A 19,970-nucleotide genomic window follows, 5' to 3' on the forward strand; every position below is an offset into this window, starting at 1 on the left:
AAGAACTTGCTTGTTTACAGATAGCACACCTTTTGTTACAGGCCACCTTTTGAAAAAGCCTAGTGGAACTTCAGAGTGTATCACATTTTTATTGCACTAGAAAGCAAATTTATTAAATGGAAATTATTTTACACAACAATTCATTCAGGCCAGTGTTCAGGTTAAGCAAAGATCTAACTGGGAGATGTAACAAAGTTCAGCAAACTTTTTTTTAAAAAAAAAGATGGATCAATTATTAGACTTACTAGGGCATAACACTGTTTATATAAGACTAAGTGCAAAGTCCTGACCTCTGCATTTCCCCCATGACCTCAGAGAACAGACACTCATCTCTTTCCTCAGTCAAGACAGACTGTATGCTTAGAAGATCTCTCAGTGCACTAAAACTCACTATAGAGCTTTAAAAGAATGTAATGGCCTAATTAAAAATAAATAAATGAATGAACACTGAATAAAGATTGCCCACAGATACCAGAACAAGTCTGGATAGTTAAACATAACAAAATGGAAACTGGAGACCCCAATAAGTATTCCTACATTCACAGACAAGTTTCTAGGATCAAAGGCTAAACTGCATGATACACATACATTTCCTGGATTCTAAATTTCAATTTGTACATCAAGATGCAAGTTCACAGTTCCTTCCATCTCTTGATGCACTTAGACAAGCCCATTAATCCAAAATTTATTTTGCTTGCTTTTCTATCATAACTACATACAGAATCACATTACGCATGACAACAGATTCAGGGCAACAGATATACTGGCGAGTCAAAAGTGCGTTGACATACTCTTAGCAAACACAATAGAACCATCCATATTGAAAATACTAGCCAAGTGCATCAGATGCATATATAATACTTTACACTGTTTACCCCAGTAATTTTTTAACACAGTGATAGAAAGCTGCCATAATTATTACAAATCGCATGAAATTCTGGTTTTTATAGCAACATGGGCAAAAGGTACCATGGAATTTACATAAAGCCTTGAATCAATTCACATCAAAGAAAGTATCCAGCAATATTCCACTACTGTTAACAACAGTAAAAAGCCTTGGCTTAAAAAAACTTAGACTTTATTGTGGAGTAAGGAGTAAAGTTCTACAACCAGTACTAAATACAGTACAGTCGTACCTTGGAAGTTGAATGGAATCCGTTCCAGAAGTCCATTAGACTTCCAAAGCATTCGAAAAATAAAGCTTGGCTTCTGATTGGCTGCACGAAGCTCCTGCAGCCAATCAGAAGCTGTGGAACCCCTGTCGGACATCCAGCTTCCAAAAGAACATTCGAAAACCAGACAGTCACTTCCGGGTTTCGATCGTTCAGGAGCCAAAACGTTTGAGAACTAGGCTGTTCGAAAACCAAGGTATGACTATATGTTGAAAGTAGCTGAAAATAGTGTCCAGTGTATATGTATACAACACTAAACACTTAAAAAATCCCCCTTGTAACTTCACAAAAAGTTATAGCAAGCAGATAAAATCATAAAAGCTTTGACCAAAATATTTTTAAAGGGGAGATGATGGAAGATTTCCATTTGTTTTCAGCCCTGAATCAGAAAGAATCCTAAAAGTTCCTTATTTTTATTTTTATTTATTCAATTGCCATTCAAATTTCTAAATGTAAAACCTAAGGGCAGAAAAAGCCATATAAAAGCAAAGACTTCACATTGCTGCATTTCTTGTACTTTAACACAGTTGATTCTGGTTGCTACTTTTTTTTGGTTGCTACATAATTTCTGGTTGCTACATATTTTTTAAAAAAATATCTCCATCTTGATGAAAATATAGGAATAATGGAGCATTATATCTTTTAAAGCTATCAGTTATTCAGATATTGTCCCATTTAGAAGATAAAATGCTAAACATAAGATAATTTAATTATATTTTAATGGGATTTTCTATCTGAAATTTAAAAAAGTGAATACAGCTTGAACTCCACTGGAAGATTGGCTAATTTACACCTCTCTCATTACACACAAAATGGAAGGGGGGAAACAAGAGTTTCTTTGTTTGTGTACATTAGCTCAAAGCTGTAAAAGTCATTCAGTGGAACTTTACTATGCTTTCACCCATACCTTGCTTGTAACAACATTTGTAGCCTCTGAAATTACATGGGGTGCAGTCAGACTAAGGTAATCAGCCTTCACTTTTGATTCATGGAGCCTGAAGAAATGGATTTATGTGCATTACACAAGCAGTTAAAAGGCAGGTTCCCCGTTTATTACTTCTTTCTTCCAAAACTATACCAAAGCAAAAACTGAGTAAATAAAGAAGTCCATCATATCGGAAATGTGGAAATATAGCTAAGGTTATTCTAGATAAAATTACCTACATCAATACTTTTACTCAGAAACACCATGACAACATGAACTAAGTAGTGTCATCTGCCATGAACACCTTTAGAAGAAAAAATTGTATATATTAGTACATACAAAATGTATATGTATCAACAGGTAACAGAAAAAAAGTTGGTGCAGTGTATTTAACCAGTATTTTGTCCACATTTTAAAACCATGTTTCTACAGCCCTTCCAAATGGAAGTGGAAAACTTAACCACACAGCAAAAGGTGGAAGTAGAGTAGTAGTTATTGGCACAAGCTCACTTAGTAAGAAAATTCCCAGCTGCCTGCTAGGAGCGAGACTGCAAACCTGGACACACTAACCTATAAGTCCTCCATGGGAATTTTGTCCAAGTAAGACAAATACAGGATTGAGCAGTGAATGATTTATGTACAGCATCATGCTACATCTTCTTCTTCCCCCAAAAAACGACAACACAAAAAACCAGGAAAATGTAGTACAACCACTCACAACCATCTAGAAAGACGGACTCTGGTCAGTCTTTGAAAAATGGCACCTTTCAATATCAGCTATAATAGCCTTTGATTTAGGATCAGAGATGCTGTGTGTCAGTCGTTCCAATTTCAGATTACAATGCTATGAGACTACTGATCCTGTGGCATTTATAGTGCTACTCAAGTACACCCACTGAAATAGATGGACATGGCCTATTCTGAGTGAAGCTTTGCTGAATACCAACTATTATTGACTGCAAGAAGAGATGAAAGGTTTTTTCTTGCTTTCTTCTTTTCTTTTCTTTTCTTTTCTTTTCTTGCTTTCTTTCAAGGGAAAACTTGATATTCAGATCTGAGCCATTTTGTTTCACAGCTTTTTTTGGCGGGGGTGCTTCTAACATTGACACTGAAGCTATTGCTGAAGCACAGCAAATTCTCATCCATGTGGGAGCATTTAAAATCACATCCATGCCATATGCAAGTATTGCTGACATTCCAAGGAAGAGGAAAAAGAGCCACGCTTTAGTGGCCCCTCACCACTAAATGATATATAAAAAGGAGCTCTTATATACTGTACAGTGGTACCTCTGGTTACATACTTAATTCATTCTGGTGGTCCATTCTTAACCTGAAACTGTTCTTTAACCTGAAGCACCACTTTAGCAAATGGGGCCTCCCGCTGCTGCCACGCCGCCGCCACACGATTTCTGTTCTCATCCTGAAGCAAAGTCCTTAACCCGAGGTACTATTTCTGGGTTAGAAAAGTCTGTAACCTGAAGTGTATGTAACCTGAAGTGTATGTAACCCAAGGTTCCACTGTACATGGTTTTTTAAACTCTAATGTGTCCCAACTTGATAAGGTGAAGTGTGCTACACAGCCCATAATCCATGAATAAAAACATTTGTACTTTGCCATTTACAAATCCAGGCATTCCATATTTGCTGAACCTTGCAGGATAACTTTAGCTTTTAGGGTGCTTTCAATATTAAGCCAAGCATAGTAACTGCAGCTTCTCGGCTGCAACAGTGCTGGAATTGGCTAGCACATATTCTGCCCAAGCCAGGAAAGTGAACTGTAAAACTAATAATTTCCCTTGAGCCTACGCTAAACTGATGCATGCCAGCTACTCCCACAGGAACAGAGAGCCTAACAGTTAAGAAAGAAGCTGTGTGTAAACAACCACTCTGCTTCAAGGCAGTTGTTCTTATAAGCTATGGTGGATTTGATTCAAATATATACTGCAGTAAACAAATTCGGAGAATAGCATACCAAACCATTATTTTTCTCCTGTGAAAGGCTCTAGTGACCCAAGCATCTGAGATGCAGGCCAAGATTCTCTTTTTGCCTAAGAAGATACACGCAACCGTGATCCGAAGAAAACAAGTTTTATTTCAAGTGGGCTTCTGTAGTTACCATCTCTTGCCATTTTTATGCACTACTAACAACATTTAAATTTAGTATGAATCCTTTTAAATAAATGAATGACTACATTTTTTCTATTAATATGTTTTTGGATTTTGAGAATCAATTTGCATTTATTTTAAAGAAATGTATACAGGCAAATACCGTATTGTTCGCTGTATAAGACGCACCAGACCACAAGACGCACCTAGTTTTTGGAGGAAAACAAGAAAAAAAATAATTCTGAATCTCAGGAGCCAGAACAGCAAGAGGGATCGCTGCGCAGTGAATGCAGCAATCCCTCTTGCTGTTCTGGCTTCTGTGATAGCTGCGCAGCTTCCATTCGCTCCATAAGACGCACACACATTTCCCCTTACTTTTTAGGAGGGAAAAAGTGAGTCTTATAGAGCAAAAAATACGGTAGTTAAAAATCTAGCTGACATGGGGGAAGGCCTGGGAAATCTTTTAGGAAACCAGACTGCTAATCAAGACTAGGTTGCCTCCAGCTACCACAGCAAAAACAAGAGTCTCAGCAGACCTCATGAGTAGCATATTTTACATGCATCCTTCCCCACCTCAGCTCTATCCCATGTTGGATATTAGATTTTAAACTTTTAATTAAATAGATATTTACTATAGATAGATATGAATGCAAAAAAGAGAACAGAAACAAAACATTCATCTACTGAATACATATGCATTCCAGATTATACTACCCAAAACACTGAAGCAGCTCCTTTTGTTTTTAAGAAAACATATCTTTGCTTCCTACCCCCTTCCCAGCAGTACATTCCCACTCACATATAGCTCTGTTTTAACATTTTCTTTATTACAGCCTTGAAAAAGTGGGATGATGAATGACTACTATAAGTTTTTCCTGCAGGATTTAACAAGTATAACATAGAATGCTAGTCACAGCAAATGTCTGGGTGGAGTAGAGAAACCTCAGAAATGCTCCACACAGAGCCAGAAATTAAGAGCTGTGCCAACACTCCAATCATGTGCCGATCAGATTCATTTTTACAGAGTGACAACACATGCCATGTTCAATTCTTTGAAGAGAAGCTGTCTCAGGTTGATTCTGTGTTTAATTAGCAGGCATAAGAAAGCTATCAGGAATCAGGTGTTGAATGAAAGTCAAATGAATCAAGTAAAGCCCATGGAGATGTGATGAAATGGCTGAGTTACAAAAGCTGGCTTGGATACAGGGTGGTAAGAGATGCTTCTGGGTGGGATGTTTTGCTGAAGTGTGGCAATGACTTGTGAAGCCATGTCTTCTTCTACTATACTAAGACTTGCCCTGGGACTGATTCAGGTGATATACAAATTATGCAAACAAGCCTTTATGAAATAATGCGTTATTGCATACTCAACATAAAACTAGTAACAGTTCTTAAACTCTAGAATTGCAGTATGTTCAGCTGTGATGAAGCAACCCTGAGCTCCTTTTTATTTAATAAATAAAACACAAAATAATGTACATTTCTTAATGAAAAAGAAGTCCAAAGTGTTGGCCACCATATGACAATAGCTGTGAAGTGCAAACCAGATAGCTCATGTCTACCACTACAGACGACCAAAAAATAAACTTCATTGCCATAAAATATTGATTAGGGTGTTCTCACACATTGATTAGGGTCCATTTCAGATTACTTCATATTGTGATAATAAGCAACCATTTTGTGAAATATGAAGAATTATTCCACTTTCCTTACCTCAGTTTCACAAATAAAAAATCTATATTAATGTATCCTTATTATCACATATAAGCCAAGAGGTGTGTGAATATGTGTGAATCACTAATGTCCACCAAATAGTGGCATACGCACTCCGCTTTGGAAATGGAATGTATACAGTGGTAACTCAGATTACAAATGCTTCGGGTTACAAACTCCACTAACCCAGAAGTAGTACCTCGGGTTGCGAACTTTGCCCCAGAATGAGAATGGAAATTGCACGGCGGCGTGGCAGCAGCAGGAGGCCCCATTAGCAAAAGTGCACCTCAGGTTAAGAACTGTTTCAGGTTAAGAACAGACCTCCGGAACGAATTAAGTTCTTAACCAGAGGTACCACTGTATTAACAGTGCATTGCAGAGGGGTGGGTTAGATTGTCCCTTCCATGATCCCATCCAACTCTACAATTCTGTGATACTGCCGACTTCCGGGTCGGCGCCATCGCCGAATGGCGGACTCCCTCCGAGCTCCGGAGGGAGCCGGCTTGGCAGGGGCTGGGTCCTACCGCACCGGCGATGCGGGGACCCTTAAAAACCACGGCCAGAGGAGGCCGTGGACATGGAGACTCGGCTGGCACCGTTAGCGCTCTCCCGACTCGTGAAGGAGCCTTTTTAAAGGCTACGGATCGGGTGCCGGGGAGAAGCGTGGTGCTTTGAGTTCTCTGCTATCCCTGCCGAGCGCAGCCGCATGCCATCCGGCGGAGAGCGCTGACTTCTTCTATTGAAAATTCGGCTCTAAAAAGAACCCGTGAGTAATTGGAATATGGACTAAAAAAAGGGGATAAATTTTTAAAATTCGGAGCGAACGGGGGAGGCGGAAAAAAGGAAGTCAGCCCACCCCTAAATTGTAGAAGAGCCAAAACAAAGGACTAGACAACTAAGATCGAGTGTAACCTTATCTTGCCGAATCAGCAACTTCGCGAGGGAAAATTATAAGATTGAGCTGGAGGAGAAAAGTGGAATTGTTTTAAAAAAAGCAATCCCCCCCCGGAATCCCTGGAGCGATTCGTGAAACTGCCTGGAGAAAAGCGATGGAGGTTTTGACAGCTGTCAAAGAGCTGTCAAAAAGGAAGATTAAAATAGAGATTTTGTTATGAGGACTTTGCCGGTTATATTTGTTACAAATTGAATACAAACTGTTTTAAATATCGGTCAACAAGCTACTTGGTCTGGTGGATGTGATTCTGGAAGGGAACTTTGCTACTGCAATCCACCTAGAGGAGCCGAGGGATATTGCATGTGTTTTTCACAGGAAACTTGAACAGTTGAATGGAACTTTTAATCTCCTGGGAAACTGCAGGAATGGAACATTATTTTGTCTACAGAGGTCTACACACTACGGGAAACAATGGAACTATTTGTTGGAAAATGAAAGGAACATGATGCAATGCTTTGCTCCATGAATAACAAGCCTCTGCAGAGACACTAGAAACTTTTGGAAAAAGAACATTTCTGTGGGAGAACAGAGAAATAAAAAGGAGGAGAATAATTGACAAGAACAAGGAAATAACAAGAACTGGACAGAACTGGGGGAACATTTGGGATATTCAGGTTTGACAAGCTTATGGATACAAAATTGGAGTTTTTACTCCTGGATATAAAAACCTGGATAGAAGAAATGGGCCCTTTTTTGATAGGCTCCTTCTACGATTGGACATCCGTAATCAAAGACTGGCAAAGAACCTGAGGGACATAGTGTAATGTGGGAACTCCAGGAAGATATTAGAAGTGGAGGGATAGGTGAAACGCAAAGGGGAAAGAGGGGAGGGAAAATTGGAATCCAAAGGCTGTAAAATTACTATTCATATTTATCTTATTTCCATCTGTACTATGTTTGAAAGGGGGAAACTCGTGGAAGGGTATAGATCGATCTTAGGGGATGGGAATTTGGATAAATTGGGTTATTGATGATGAGTGTAATTTGGGGACAAGAACTTGTTGAATTTAATTGCTTATTTGGAAGATTTGGAACACAAGAGGGGGTAGGGAGGGGAAGTCCTAGTTATTGGCAAAAAGTTTATAGATTGGATTTAATTTGTTTTGATTTGTCTTAATTTGGAAAACCTTAATAAAAATTATTATTATAAAAAAAAATACAATTCTGTGATACTAAGCTGGACACTACAGGCGATTTTTAAGCATGTTTAGCAAAGGTGTTTTTTTACCAGCACATGAAACAAAATATGCACATCGAACAAATATTACAAATCAAAGTATGTCTTCAGCTGTGGGAAAGTGAAGTTGGCTTTCTATTTCTTCTGCACAAATACCTATTGGTTTCAAGGTGCTGCTTATTATCTATGAAGCCCTAAATGACTTGTAACCAGAATATCTGAAGGATGAACTCCTTCCCTGTTGACCTGTTATCAATTACAATCACTGGCTCTATGTTTCACCATGAAAGGTACAGCTAGCAATAACATGGGATGAGGGCCTCTGTGGGAGTTAACTCAGTTGTGGAGCTCTCTCCACAAAGATAGGGGCAATCAATATGTACTTATTTCATCAGAACTTTAAAGGGTTTTATTGGTATGTTAACTTGTTATTTTTATTTTGTTTTGTAGTAGTTTTACCATTTTCAACTTTTACTGTTATTAAAATTGGGTTTTTATTATTGTGCACTGCCTTAGGGGAGCTTATGGGGGTTGAAAGCAGTATATAATTCTATAAATAAAACCTTTGAACCTTTGATTCAGACACTTTCCTTAAAGCTGGTTTTCTTTAAAAAGCCATAGTTAAAATTAATCACAGTGCAGCATTACATCTGAACCCTAGCTATGGTTAATCTAAAACTAAGGTGAATGTTTCTGATCTCCTGCTTGTGGCCAAGCTGGAAGAGGAAATATTGCACAAGCAATACTTGTTTTGTGCAGGGGTTATGTTCCTGCACAAATGTGTTTGTGGGGCTCACATAAAGCATTCCATTCCATTCCACCCCACCAATTCCATCCCCATTCTGCCCTTTTGTTGACATTTTGGGTCACCTCTGGATTTGGCACCATGCAGACATGAATAAATCAGTCACTGCCTGTAGTGTGCAAGCTCAAGTCCCACCACAGCTCTGTTACCATAAAGCAGCAATGCAGCAGCAAGCAAAGGCTATAGCAGCCAAGTCAGCTGCTTGTGGCTGGAAAGCCAAACAGGATGTTTGTGACTGTTGCCATGGGAACAAAGGGGCAGTCCATTCTGTACTGAGCACCGGATGTTAGCTCAGTGTGCGTGTCATGTGACCCGTACTGGAAGTACATGGGTGGAGTTTATTCTTACTGCTATTGAGTGCAGACATGTTTCTCTGTACTGATGTAAGAGACAGAAATAAAGGATGTAAATAGATTTCTGTCTGCTTCTTTCCCCTCCCTGGGGATACCAAAGGGGAGAGAGAAGAAACGGTGTGTTCTTCTCACATCTGGGAAGAATCGCCGAGACCTCGCCTGCTTATCTGCCGGGAGTAGCAGCGGGGAGGTCGACAAGGAATATCTGCCGGTGCCTACGTTGTGGCACATTCCTCTGACCCAGGCAGAATTCCAACAAGCTCATCTTTGTTATTGTCAATATTTGACTGAGGTTCTTGCAATACATTATGCTTAGCTTTCTACTGTTAATACTATTATTACCAGGTCAAGTTGCCTGTGAAATGGTTTGTAGTCCACAAAGTGTTACAATAAATCTGTTAGCCTTCAAGAGGACAAACATCTCTTTTGTTTTGTCCAGTGTTTCTAAATATGTTCCTACTCAGTGTTCATTTGACTCAGCTCCCTGATGCTAAAAGCTTAGCAAAAGCAGAAGTCCTGTTATTGTTACCACTGTAATCCCTTAATGAAATTATGAAAAACCGGGGGGGGGGGATGGGGGGCATTAACAATAGCAGTTCAGGTAAGAATTCTGCTAAGTTACTTCTGTGTATAAACTGCCAGATGAAAACAATAAAATATACAAATGTAACTGAAATAAACACTATGCAACATCAGTTGCTTCACTTTTATGTTGCAACTGTACAACTTCCATATAGGCTAGCATTATTCTGTGAATATTAATGAGTTTTATTCAAAGGAGAAGCTTCAAAGCAAGTTCAACGTTCCAGACAGTCTTCTAAAGAATCCTCTGTAAATACTTCTGCAAGTATATAAACTGAATCATTTTCAACGTGTGACTTTTTCTTTTCACAAAATGCTATGTAAGCAATGAACCATAGTGTCCATTGAATTATTACTTGTCATTCATTACCAAATATTAGCATCATTTTTCACACATGGTAACTTACCCTACAGTAACTGCCAAAGTTAATGGACAAATGCATCACAATCAGCACTCTTACTCTCTTAAAAGATCATCTTCCTTTACTTTAGTTCTCCATGTTAATGCCATTTTTCGAGCAATAATGCAGCAAGTTGCTTCAAATATTCCTATGACATACATTCATAGTTATAAATAGCACATTCAGGTGTGTTATTCATTTTTATTCCACTCATCAACCAAAAAAAACCACAGGCTTACAAATCACTTAAAAAGGGATGCCTTGCCCTCATCACTCACAATCTAAGAGGACACAACATGAAAGAAAAATGGAGCAAGATGGATGAGAAAAAAGCCAACTCAGGAACAAATTATTAGTTAAAAGTTCTTCTAATGACCAGCTGAGGTGGAAAGGTTGCTGGTAAATCAATTGTGCTGATATAGTGGCCCTGCATCCCTTCTCAGCTGCAGCCTGATGCATTGGATGCTACCAAGTCACAGCTGACTGAGAGGGGAACCTGACCTTAATGGAGCAGGTGGTAGGCCTGCTTCCCATTTTTCCTCCCTCTGCTGATGAAATGTCTGCTGCTAGGTGACAGTTAAGGGAGGAAGCATATTTTTTACCACAACAGTAGTGGCATTAGTAAAGATCTCACTATTTTAACAAGTTATAACTTCAATTACTATGTGTTTGTCACTTTCTCTCTGGCTGGAAGGGCAGTGGTCCAGTGTGAAGGACATGAATGACTGGTCCCAAATAACTGGAGGTTATTCTAGAATCTGGGTCCACCACTAAGAATTTTTATTTTTATTTTTACCACCCATCACAACCTTTGGGGCAAGGGTACTAATAAACTAATTTTTAGGGGAGTTTTTAATATTTGATGTTTTATTGTATTTTTTTATATTTTGTTGGAAGCTGTCCAGAGTGGCTGGGGAAAACTGGGGCAAGTTCACTTAGGAGGAGATGGTCCTTGGAACAACCTAGCCTCAAGACACCAAGGTCTTTGTCAAAATCAGCACTCAGAAACAAATAGACATGTTTGAGAACAAGCAAAATATAATAAGTTGTGCAGGAGTCATTCAGCCATCCAAACCACTTTATTAGAAGTCATTTTAAGTTCTCAAATGTTCCTCATAATACTCCATGAAAACTATTTTTTATCAACTCTTAGGGCACAAATTAAAATCACTAACATCACTTAACACAAATTACATAGCTAGCGCCCATTTGAATTATCTTCTATGTGGTCGTTAGATGCAAATGCTGAATGTTCACTCTTCCTACATGATACAGTGGTACCTCGGGTTAAGTACTTAATTCGTTCCGGAGGTCCGTTCTTAACCTGAAACTGTTCTTAACCTGAAGCACCACTTTAGCTAATGGGGCCTCCTGCTGCCGCCGCACCACCAGAGCACGATTTCTGTTCTCACCCTGAAGCAAAGTTCTTAACCTGAAGCACTATTTCTGGGTTAGCGGAGTCTGTAACCTGAAGCGTATGTAACCTGAGGTACCAGTGTATTCCAACTTTCCTTGAATTATGTCCAATTATCATCACAAGGAATAGTTCTTTTTGTCTATAATTTAGATAACCAGTGTTGTGGTCTGATACTTATAATAAATGCGCACACTGGGCTTTCTTCCTCTCAGCTATTGCTTGTGCTTTAGTTATTGACTTCCAGGTGCACAAACCAGGAAATTAACGTCTCAACCAAAGTTTTGGCTGCACTGGCCAACTTATAATTTTAAAATACAGTTGGTTGCTAAAACTTAGAAAGAGTGTATGTTTCCTCCAAATTAATTATTGCTGTTGTTGTTGTTTAGTCGTTTAAAGGTAAAGGTAAAGGTACCCCTGCCCGTACGGGCCAGTCTTGACAGACTCTGGGGTTGTGCGCCCATCTCACTTAAGAGGCCAGGGGCCAGCGCTGTCCGGAGACACTTCCGGGTCACGTGGCCAGCGTGACATCGCTGCTCTGGCGAGCCAGAGCCGCACACGGAAACGCCGTTTACCTTCCCGCTGGTAAGCGGTCCCTATTTATCTACTTGCACCCGGAGGTGCTTTCGAACTGCTAGGTTGGCAGGCGCTGGGACCGAGCAGCGGGAGCGCACCCCACCGCAGGGATTCGAACCGCCGACCTTTCGATCGGCAAGTCCTAGGCGCTGAGGCTTTAACCCACAGCGCCACCTGCCTATTCTTCATGACCCCATGGACCAGAGCACGCCAGGTTAATTAGGTTTCTAGCTCTAAAGCAATCTAGTGTTCTCTTGATGTATTGACATGCAACTCCCATGAATCCCTATTGCAGTCAAACAACATTGGTGGTAGGTTGGGGGAAGCTGCTCTAAGGCAGGGTCACTCAAAGTACCTTGATTAGTGACATCCTCAACTATATGAGAGGAATTTTGCAACAATGTGCTTGAAATAGAACATGAGCAATGAAATTTGGATGACTGCTTTTAAACCATTTTATCCTCCTTAAAAGTGAAAAATTCTTCAATTACACATGCTTAATGAGTTGGCAAATATCTATCCTTACATGAAGGATACAGATATGGCAACCAATTCAGTGCACTGCTATTAATACATTAGAGAAGGTCAAACGTCTGTGGCAAGCACTCAGTTTCTTTTTACCTGAAAGTGTTGAAGAATAGTTACACTTAAAGGGCCTTCTGCCTACACCTGGCTTAGGGTGTTAATTTAGGAACTAGAGCTACTACAATCATATCTTGCACACATCATTGTAATTCTTCAGTAAAGCTGCAGAATTTTAAAAATGGTAGTAAAAACACTGAGGAGTATAACTCTCTCTTAATAATTTACTTGTGGAGTTTTGTTTTTAACTTCCCCTTTCCTTTACCAGTTTTCAAAGAAATCAAACTCAAAGAAGTCAAAGTTTTCTGATGGAAGTTTTTATAGTGTCTCACACACATTTACCGGTAATCATCCTCAAATTAGTAGCTTCCATTTGGGAAGAAATCATACAGTCACTTAGCTATTAAAAAGGTACTTTCCCATCACTCTGTAAAAGGCCCAATCATTAAGCTATAGCACAAAGGCAATAATAACCACTTTGTATTGTTTGTGAAATCACCCTTTTGCTACACTAAAATTGCTATACATCCTCACCAGCTAAATGAAATAACTCACATTCGAAATATCATCAAGTCTGTTTACATTTTCATTGCACGATAAATTTTAAGCAAATGAATGAATCACTGGTTTTATTCTAATCCTGTAATGTACATTTTACTGGAATTCTTTTAAATCAAACTATTTCACAACAATGTAACTGGAGGTTATTTTAATCTGGTAACTTTAGGCCTTTCCAGCAAATGAACCTGATGAATCATTGTTGCATGTGAAGCATAAGGTAATGAAACTGCAGTTCTTTTTCTGCAGGCATATATGGTTCTTTGCTCAGAGATTATGTCATCTATTGCTATTGAGATTGCTTCATGGAATATGGCTGTTTGAGTGCCAAAGGTTCCCAATGCATTGCATGTGGCACCATCACTTTCCAGTGAATGCTTCTTTCCTTCAATGCCTGGAGATTCTGCACTTCCTTACTATGTAGTCCAGCAGTCACTTCTCTCACTACAGCAATGCCTCTATATTTTCTGAAGGTAATTTTGTGTTGGTTTTCTTCATTGGACACTTTGTAGTCCTTCCTTCTTACCCCCAACACCAATAAGGCTTATCAAATCTCAGAAGAGAATTGACAAAAAGCCACAAAGACACAAACTTGCAAGAGGCCTTTTAGGGAGAAAGCTGGAAAAAATATGCCCCCATTCACCTCAACTGTGTTCCTTTTAGAAGTCAAGTGTACACATACAACATGGCACATGGTATTTCCTTCTATCTGTAATCTATAAGGGATATCTCCCATGCAAAGGGGGGAGAAATGCTGTTTGTTAGTTTTTTGCACGCTTTTGCTGACAATGTCTAAAGTAATCACTTGGAAAATCTGGATGGGCTTGAAAACTATGGTACTGTTTACATATATTGCACCAGTCACTGTTAGTCACATGGCTCATCTTTACTGGCCAAGCCAGAAGAGAGATACATTAATCCCCTGACTCCACATGTTTATGGTTCTTCGGGAACCCAGGGATCATCAGACTGAAGCTGGTTTAAAGCATCCAGCACTAATAGTTGGCAGCTTGTCTAGACATCTGCCAAGGGACTGCCAGTTTAACAAGCCAGCATGTAGCGTAACCACTTGCCTGATAGCAGAATGAGAGTATGTACACATCAGATACTTGCCACGAGGGAAAATTTCTGGCCAAGAGTGAATGTCCCTCTGTTCCTTTGACACCAAACACTAGAGTGCACTTTGCACCTGGCAAATATGGAATGAAACTCATAATGAACAGCACCTTATATTTATGCAACTCAGCATGCAGCAGCTGCTGTCCTTTCCTAGCAGCTTTACCAAAAGAGAGAGGTGAGAGGCAGGAAGGCATATCATCAAGTTAGTTTGAGTACACCCTTCCATCTCCGCAACACATGCATGCATGCACTCACATACAGACCTTTGTCACTGCCGATGTTAATAGTACCTACTTAAAAAAAAAGTTACAGATCAGGCAAACAATTTCACTCTATAGTAATAATACCATGTAGTTACAGTCATGGTGACTTTTGGAAGAACACTACGACAGCTAAAATATGATATTTTGCATTATATTTTTAATACATTTCATTTAGAATATTAAGCATACAATTTAATGGCTTAATGGGGGTTAATAAGAATTCCTCTGAATTCACTAAAAGTACATATCTATCTTGCTACTTATACACAGTGGAAACCTGCCACTCATTTGATTGTGCATTCATGCACAGCGGAAGTGACAAATCCTATTGCCATGTTTAATTAGGTATGTATAGTTTTTCCACACATAAGTAGGGTTCCAGCTGGGTTTTTTACAGGAAGAGGGAGGATTGCCTCTTAAGATAGACTCATACAACTTCTCCACTCCTTAGCTATTCTGCTAGCAAGAACATTTTTTGTAGATTTATTAGATGGGTGAATGGTGTGAGTTTCACAGTGCAGTTAGAAAAGTCGAAATAGGTGATCCAACAAGAAAGACGGACAAACGGACCAAACAAAACTATTAGCCATATATTAATTCCTAAAGTTATTCTAACGAGTTTTACATTCCACTACCAGAAAGACTAAACTATGAATGTTCAAATGTTCCTTTCTAAATACTATCTTGAAAACCAAATAAAAAGCTATAGTAGGAATCATGTAAGCAACCTTAATGCAAACTTATAGTCACAGGGACAAAAAAAAATGCAATTCTCATTTTACTAACACAGCTAGAAGATCACAAAAAAAACCCAGAGAGTGCAGTGGCAGCATCTTTTGATCTCTACATGTAGCAACTTTTGGCATATGAGTAAGTAATTCCTAGCCCTTTGAAAGGCCTTCTTTGAAGAAGGAACTGACTGTAGTGAACTATTCTTTCTTACTGTAGAACAATCGCTACCCAGTTTGACACACAGGGACCATCACGTTTTGAGGAGGTTTACTTAAAAGCTTGTGTGTGTGTGTGTGTCTGTGTAGTTTTGGGGTTTCAACCTCCAAAACAGAATACAATCAGCATCCATTTTTACTACTCCAGAACGACCCTGTTTAATAATGTAACTGAAATGTCATATAACACAAAATCCTAGGCATGTTCACTCAGAAGTAAGTTGACTGGGCTCACTATTTTATAGAGGCTGTATGGACCTCTAAAGCACATAGCTTTTGAAGTCAATGGCATGAGAATCAGGGCTGTTTTTCAATTCTATCCGGTTGAAACCATTATCCAAACTATTGAGTAAACTTTTGCAAACTGTTCATATTTAACAAGATGAAATTATAAACACATTCATTTTGTTTAAAACAGTATTCCTCCACCTTTTCAGACAAGGGATGCAACTAATTTCAATGTACAATACGGGTCTTCTATCTCTCCATGCTCTTCCCAATATCTATATTTCCCCCCTTTATTTTCTCCCACCCTTTTTAAGAAGGTGTACCATTTTAGATTCTCATGTGACATAGTGTGGTGTCCGATCAACTAGCTAAAGATCCATGATAAAATACAAATTGTTTGTATTTCCATACCAGAGAGCTGAGTGGAAGTACTCCACTGGTTGTGCTATTCAGTATGGAGGGCAAACTATGATTATTTCTCAAATAAACTTGTGTACAGTGGTACCTCGGGTTAAGTACTTAATTCGTTCCAGAGGTCCATTCTTAACCTGAAACTGTTCTTAACCTGAAGCACCACTTTAGCTGATGGGGACCTCCTGTTGCTGCCGCGCCACCGGAGCACTATTTCCGTTCTTATCCTGAAGCAAAGTTCTTAACCTGAGGTACTATTTCTGGGTTAGCAGAGTCTGTAACCTGAAGCGTATGTAACCCGAGGTAGCACTGTATATCATATTGCTTCAATTAATCCACAAATAAATTGATTTCCAAAACGGAACAGAAGGATCAAATTTGCAGTAGAAGGGCTAACATAGAGCTATGCCATGGTCTCTGGATCATATGAACCCTTTAGAACACAAAAGAAACAGTGATTTGATGTTATACTCTCCTCTTTGTGTTGTTGCTGCTTTGTTTGTTTCTATGTAGAGTAAAGCAGTAACCTCATGGAGTGCTAGCTAGAAATGGTTACCATATACATAATGAAGCAAAAAGGTAACTGGAACGTAACCTTTAAAACGCAGTATGTAAATAGGAAGTTAAGTGTTTACAACCACAATACAGCACACACTAAACTTAAGAGAAAGTCCCACAGAACTCAGTGGGTATATTATTATTAGAAGCACATTGAACATATTATATCAGGAAAGCTCACAACAGCCAAATTAAGCCAGCATTATTCTCATACAACAAAGGCTGAGAGAATTTGTGGCTGGGAAGAGAATTGAACCATGTATTTGCTGGCGCACACTTTTAGGTATTACGCTAGGTTTCAATGTAATTAGCAACACATTATAAAGTGTTTTAAAATTGCTGAAGAAATAAGAAAAAAATAAACCCATACTATGAAGAGACTTAGCTCTTTTCAGCTAAAGTTCTAGCAAATTTGACTGAAGGGGTCTTTTCTTGATCAGAAGTTGAATAAAGACACAAGACTGGGCTTGTTTTAAATATAGAAAGAATTAACATTAATAATTAGGCATAATTATGTCAGTTACACATATTTTAATTAGCAGGACAGAAGCAAGCCATGGTCTTTTGTATAAGAATTTACAGACCATTGCTGCTCCGTGAAATACAGAAATCAAAACAACTTGCAGGCAAAAACAAATGTTGTTAACTTTTCTTTGTTTCCATGTGTATCTTCTGGCATAATGTTTCAATCAGTTAGCTTTTGCAATAACTGATTGCAAAATTTCCAGAATTTGAAATTACTCACTCGGTCCTATTCAACATTATAAAACAACACTAGTTGAACACAGGGGCAGGGCGAGTACAGTACACAATATGGCCCATGAAAATTCTTGTAGAGTAGTTATAAAAAAAGTGTCATAGTCAGGATATTCAACTTCTCTTAGCTTTTTTAGTAAGTCAAATGCCTGTAACCATGCAATCCATATTTCTTGAAAACTAAATAAAAAAGTTAATGGTAAAAGTATAAAATAAAACCCCATCTTCACCAGAATTAGCAAATACTTCTTGAAGTTAAAAAAAAAGCATCACAATTGTCCCAATGGTTTTTCACATTGATGATCATGTTGCAATTCAGAATAAATAGAAGCTAGAATTGAAATATGGAAAATCAGACAACAAAAATCCCAGATTATTCCTCAGTAAGAACAGTTCTCTTGCGCTGCAGATGAAGAAAACTGGACAACTGCAAACTTTTACGTTAGACAAGCACACTGTCCTCACCTTGAACTAAAACAATAGAGTATTTGTGCATTTTAAAGTAACTCAAGAAGAAAGAACCAAACACAGCAAATACTTCCATGGGACCTTCATGACTCATAAATTTACTGTGAAGGAACTTTAAGAACTGGAGAGTTTTAAGATATGAAATCTGCAACTAACTTGCACCGCACTGGCATGACACTACAGCCTGGATAAAACTTCCCAAAGCTAATTAAACCAGTTCAAACAGTGACTAATGACCACTAATCCCACTATCTTCTCAATGATCTTGCCTTCCTCTGTTTATCACACTTGACACATCACTTTACACATGAGAAGAAACTTTTAGCATAGGAAAGTGAATAAAAAATAACCACAAGGGAACCCTTTTGCTATAAATGGGGGGGGGGGCCCTAAGAGGGTAGTAAAAGAGGCAAGTGAGACAGTTTCCTCCCACTGACTGTGATTTGCATCCAACTCTGTGCTTAAAGTGAAATAATGGAAACTAAGTGAGCTGGTGACATTACTCAAGAATTTAAGAAAAAACAGATACAGGGTTTCAGGTTTAACCTAGTCACCTGTCCTACTCCCACAGAGCAGCAGCCAGCTGCCCTACTGCAAAGTAACCCCTGTCTCATGGGTTATATCCCATTCAGCACATGGGAAGTAGCTCATTTTCCTATCCAGACTGTTCTCATGTCACCTCTGATCAAGGGAATAGGTTTCATGGGATTGTAACAATTTTTTGCGGTCAGAGTGAATGATTTAACATATGTGCCAGGCTTCCAGACTTTGCCAGAAAATTTACAGTTAGTTTGCGGAAAACTGAGCTAGTAGTCACATCCTAGTTTATATCCTTTCAAAATAATCATTCTCAAATTCTAAAATCCCCTTTGTACGTTGTTTAAAAGTTGCCAGCTGAGGGTGGGTGTGAGCACAAGCTCTGACTTGCTAACAGAAGTTAAGGAAAGGGAGAACCCTTCTGGATGGGATTAAAAAGTGTTTTAAAAACCAATAATTTATCAGTCTAATTCCACAAGCACATATCTGCCGAACTTCATACTTACTTCCAACTAAACATGCATAATGAACTTGGAAGTGTGTGTAAGGGGTGAAATTCATGAAAGAGTGAAACTTAAGTAACTCCAGAGATAATAAATCTATCTTGATCCTAAACATCCCTTAGTTGGAATTTCCATTTCAAAGAAAGGTCACTGCAAGCAAATCCATGTAGTAGTGAACTATCCACTTACTCTAGGAGGTAAACACCAACGGCTAGTGATAAACCATAGTTATTACCATATGAATATTGAACACTGGAACAATATGCCCTCAACAAAGGTTTAAAAAGTGATGCTTCATATCAGTACATCAATTGACATACACTGAATAAACCATGCCTCTAGCTTCCTACTTGCCAATACCTGTAACCTCTCCCCCCACACCTAAAACTGTAGGAAGAAGTGGTTTCCTGCTGTTTCTTTATGATCTATTTTAATTACAGTCCTCTGCATACATCAAACAAGGACTAATAGCCCCCTTGTTGCGAACTAGAGTGGCTGGTCCTAGCAGTGAAGACATGGGGGGTGGGGAGAGAGAGATAGAGCAGCTTGCTCCATGATCTACCTTTGCCTACTCTACTCATGTGCAAGCTGATCTATAAAACACAAGTGACTAAAGACTAAGCCTCACTGGACACAGTAGGGCTTGCTTCTGAGTAAACATGCATTTGATAGGCCTGTAAGGCTTCGATCCTTGGGATGTGCAGTGTCAAGTACATATAGTTAGGCCCTGGAGCGTTAAGCTCTCAGCTGACTTGCTCCATCTAGTTTCTAGAAGCGGACTGACGAGTTTGGAAGCATCCTTTGCTGCCAATAACCCTGCTTTAATTTTTCAAAACTATGGGTGCAAACTGATGCATGAAC

The 19,970-nt window shown here is 39.0% G+C and overlaps 1 protein-coding gene across 4 annotated transcripts in view; it reads right to left on the bottom strand.

Annotated features, from left to right (window-relative positions):
- Positions 1-19,970, bottom strand: part of ROBO1 (roundabout guidance receptor 1) — a 591,421-nt gene that overhangs the window by 255,140 nt on the left and 316,311 nt on the right. The gene's annotated exons all lie outside the window — the stretch shown is intronic.

This window comes from Podarcis gaigeae, assembly GCF_964106915.1.
Source record: "Podarcis gaigeae genome assembly, chromosome: 4".
NCBI classification, from domain to species: domain Eukaryota; kingdom Metazoa; phylum Chordata; class Lepidosauria; order Squamata; family Lacertidae; genus Podarcis; species Podarcis gaigeae.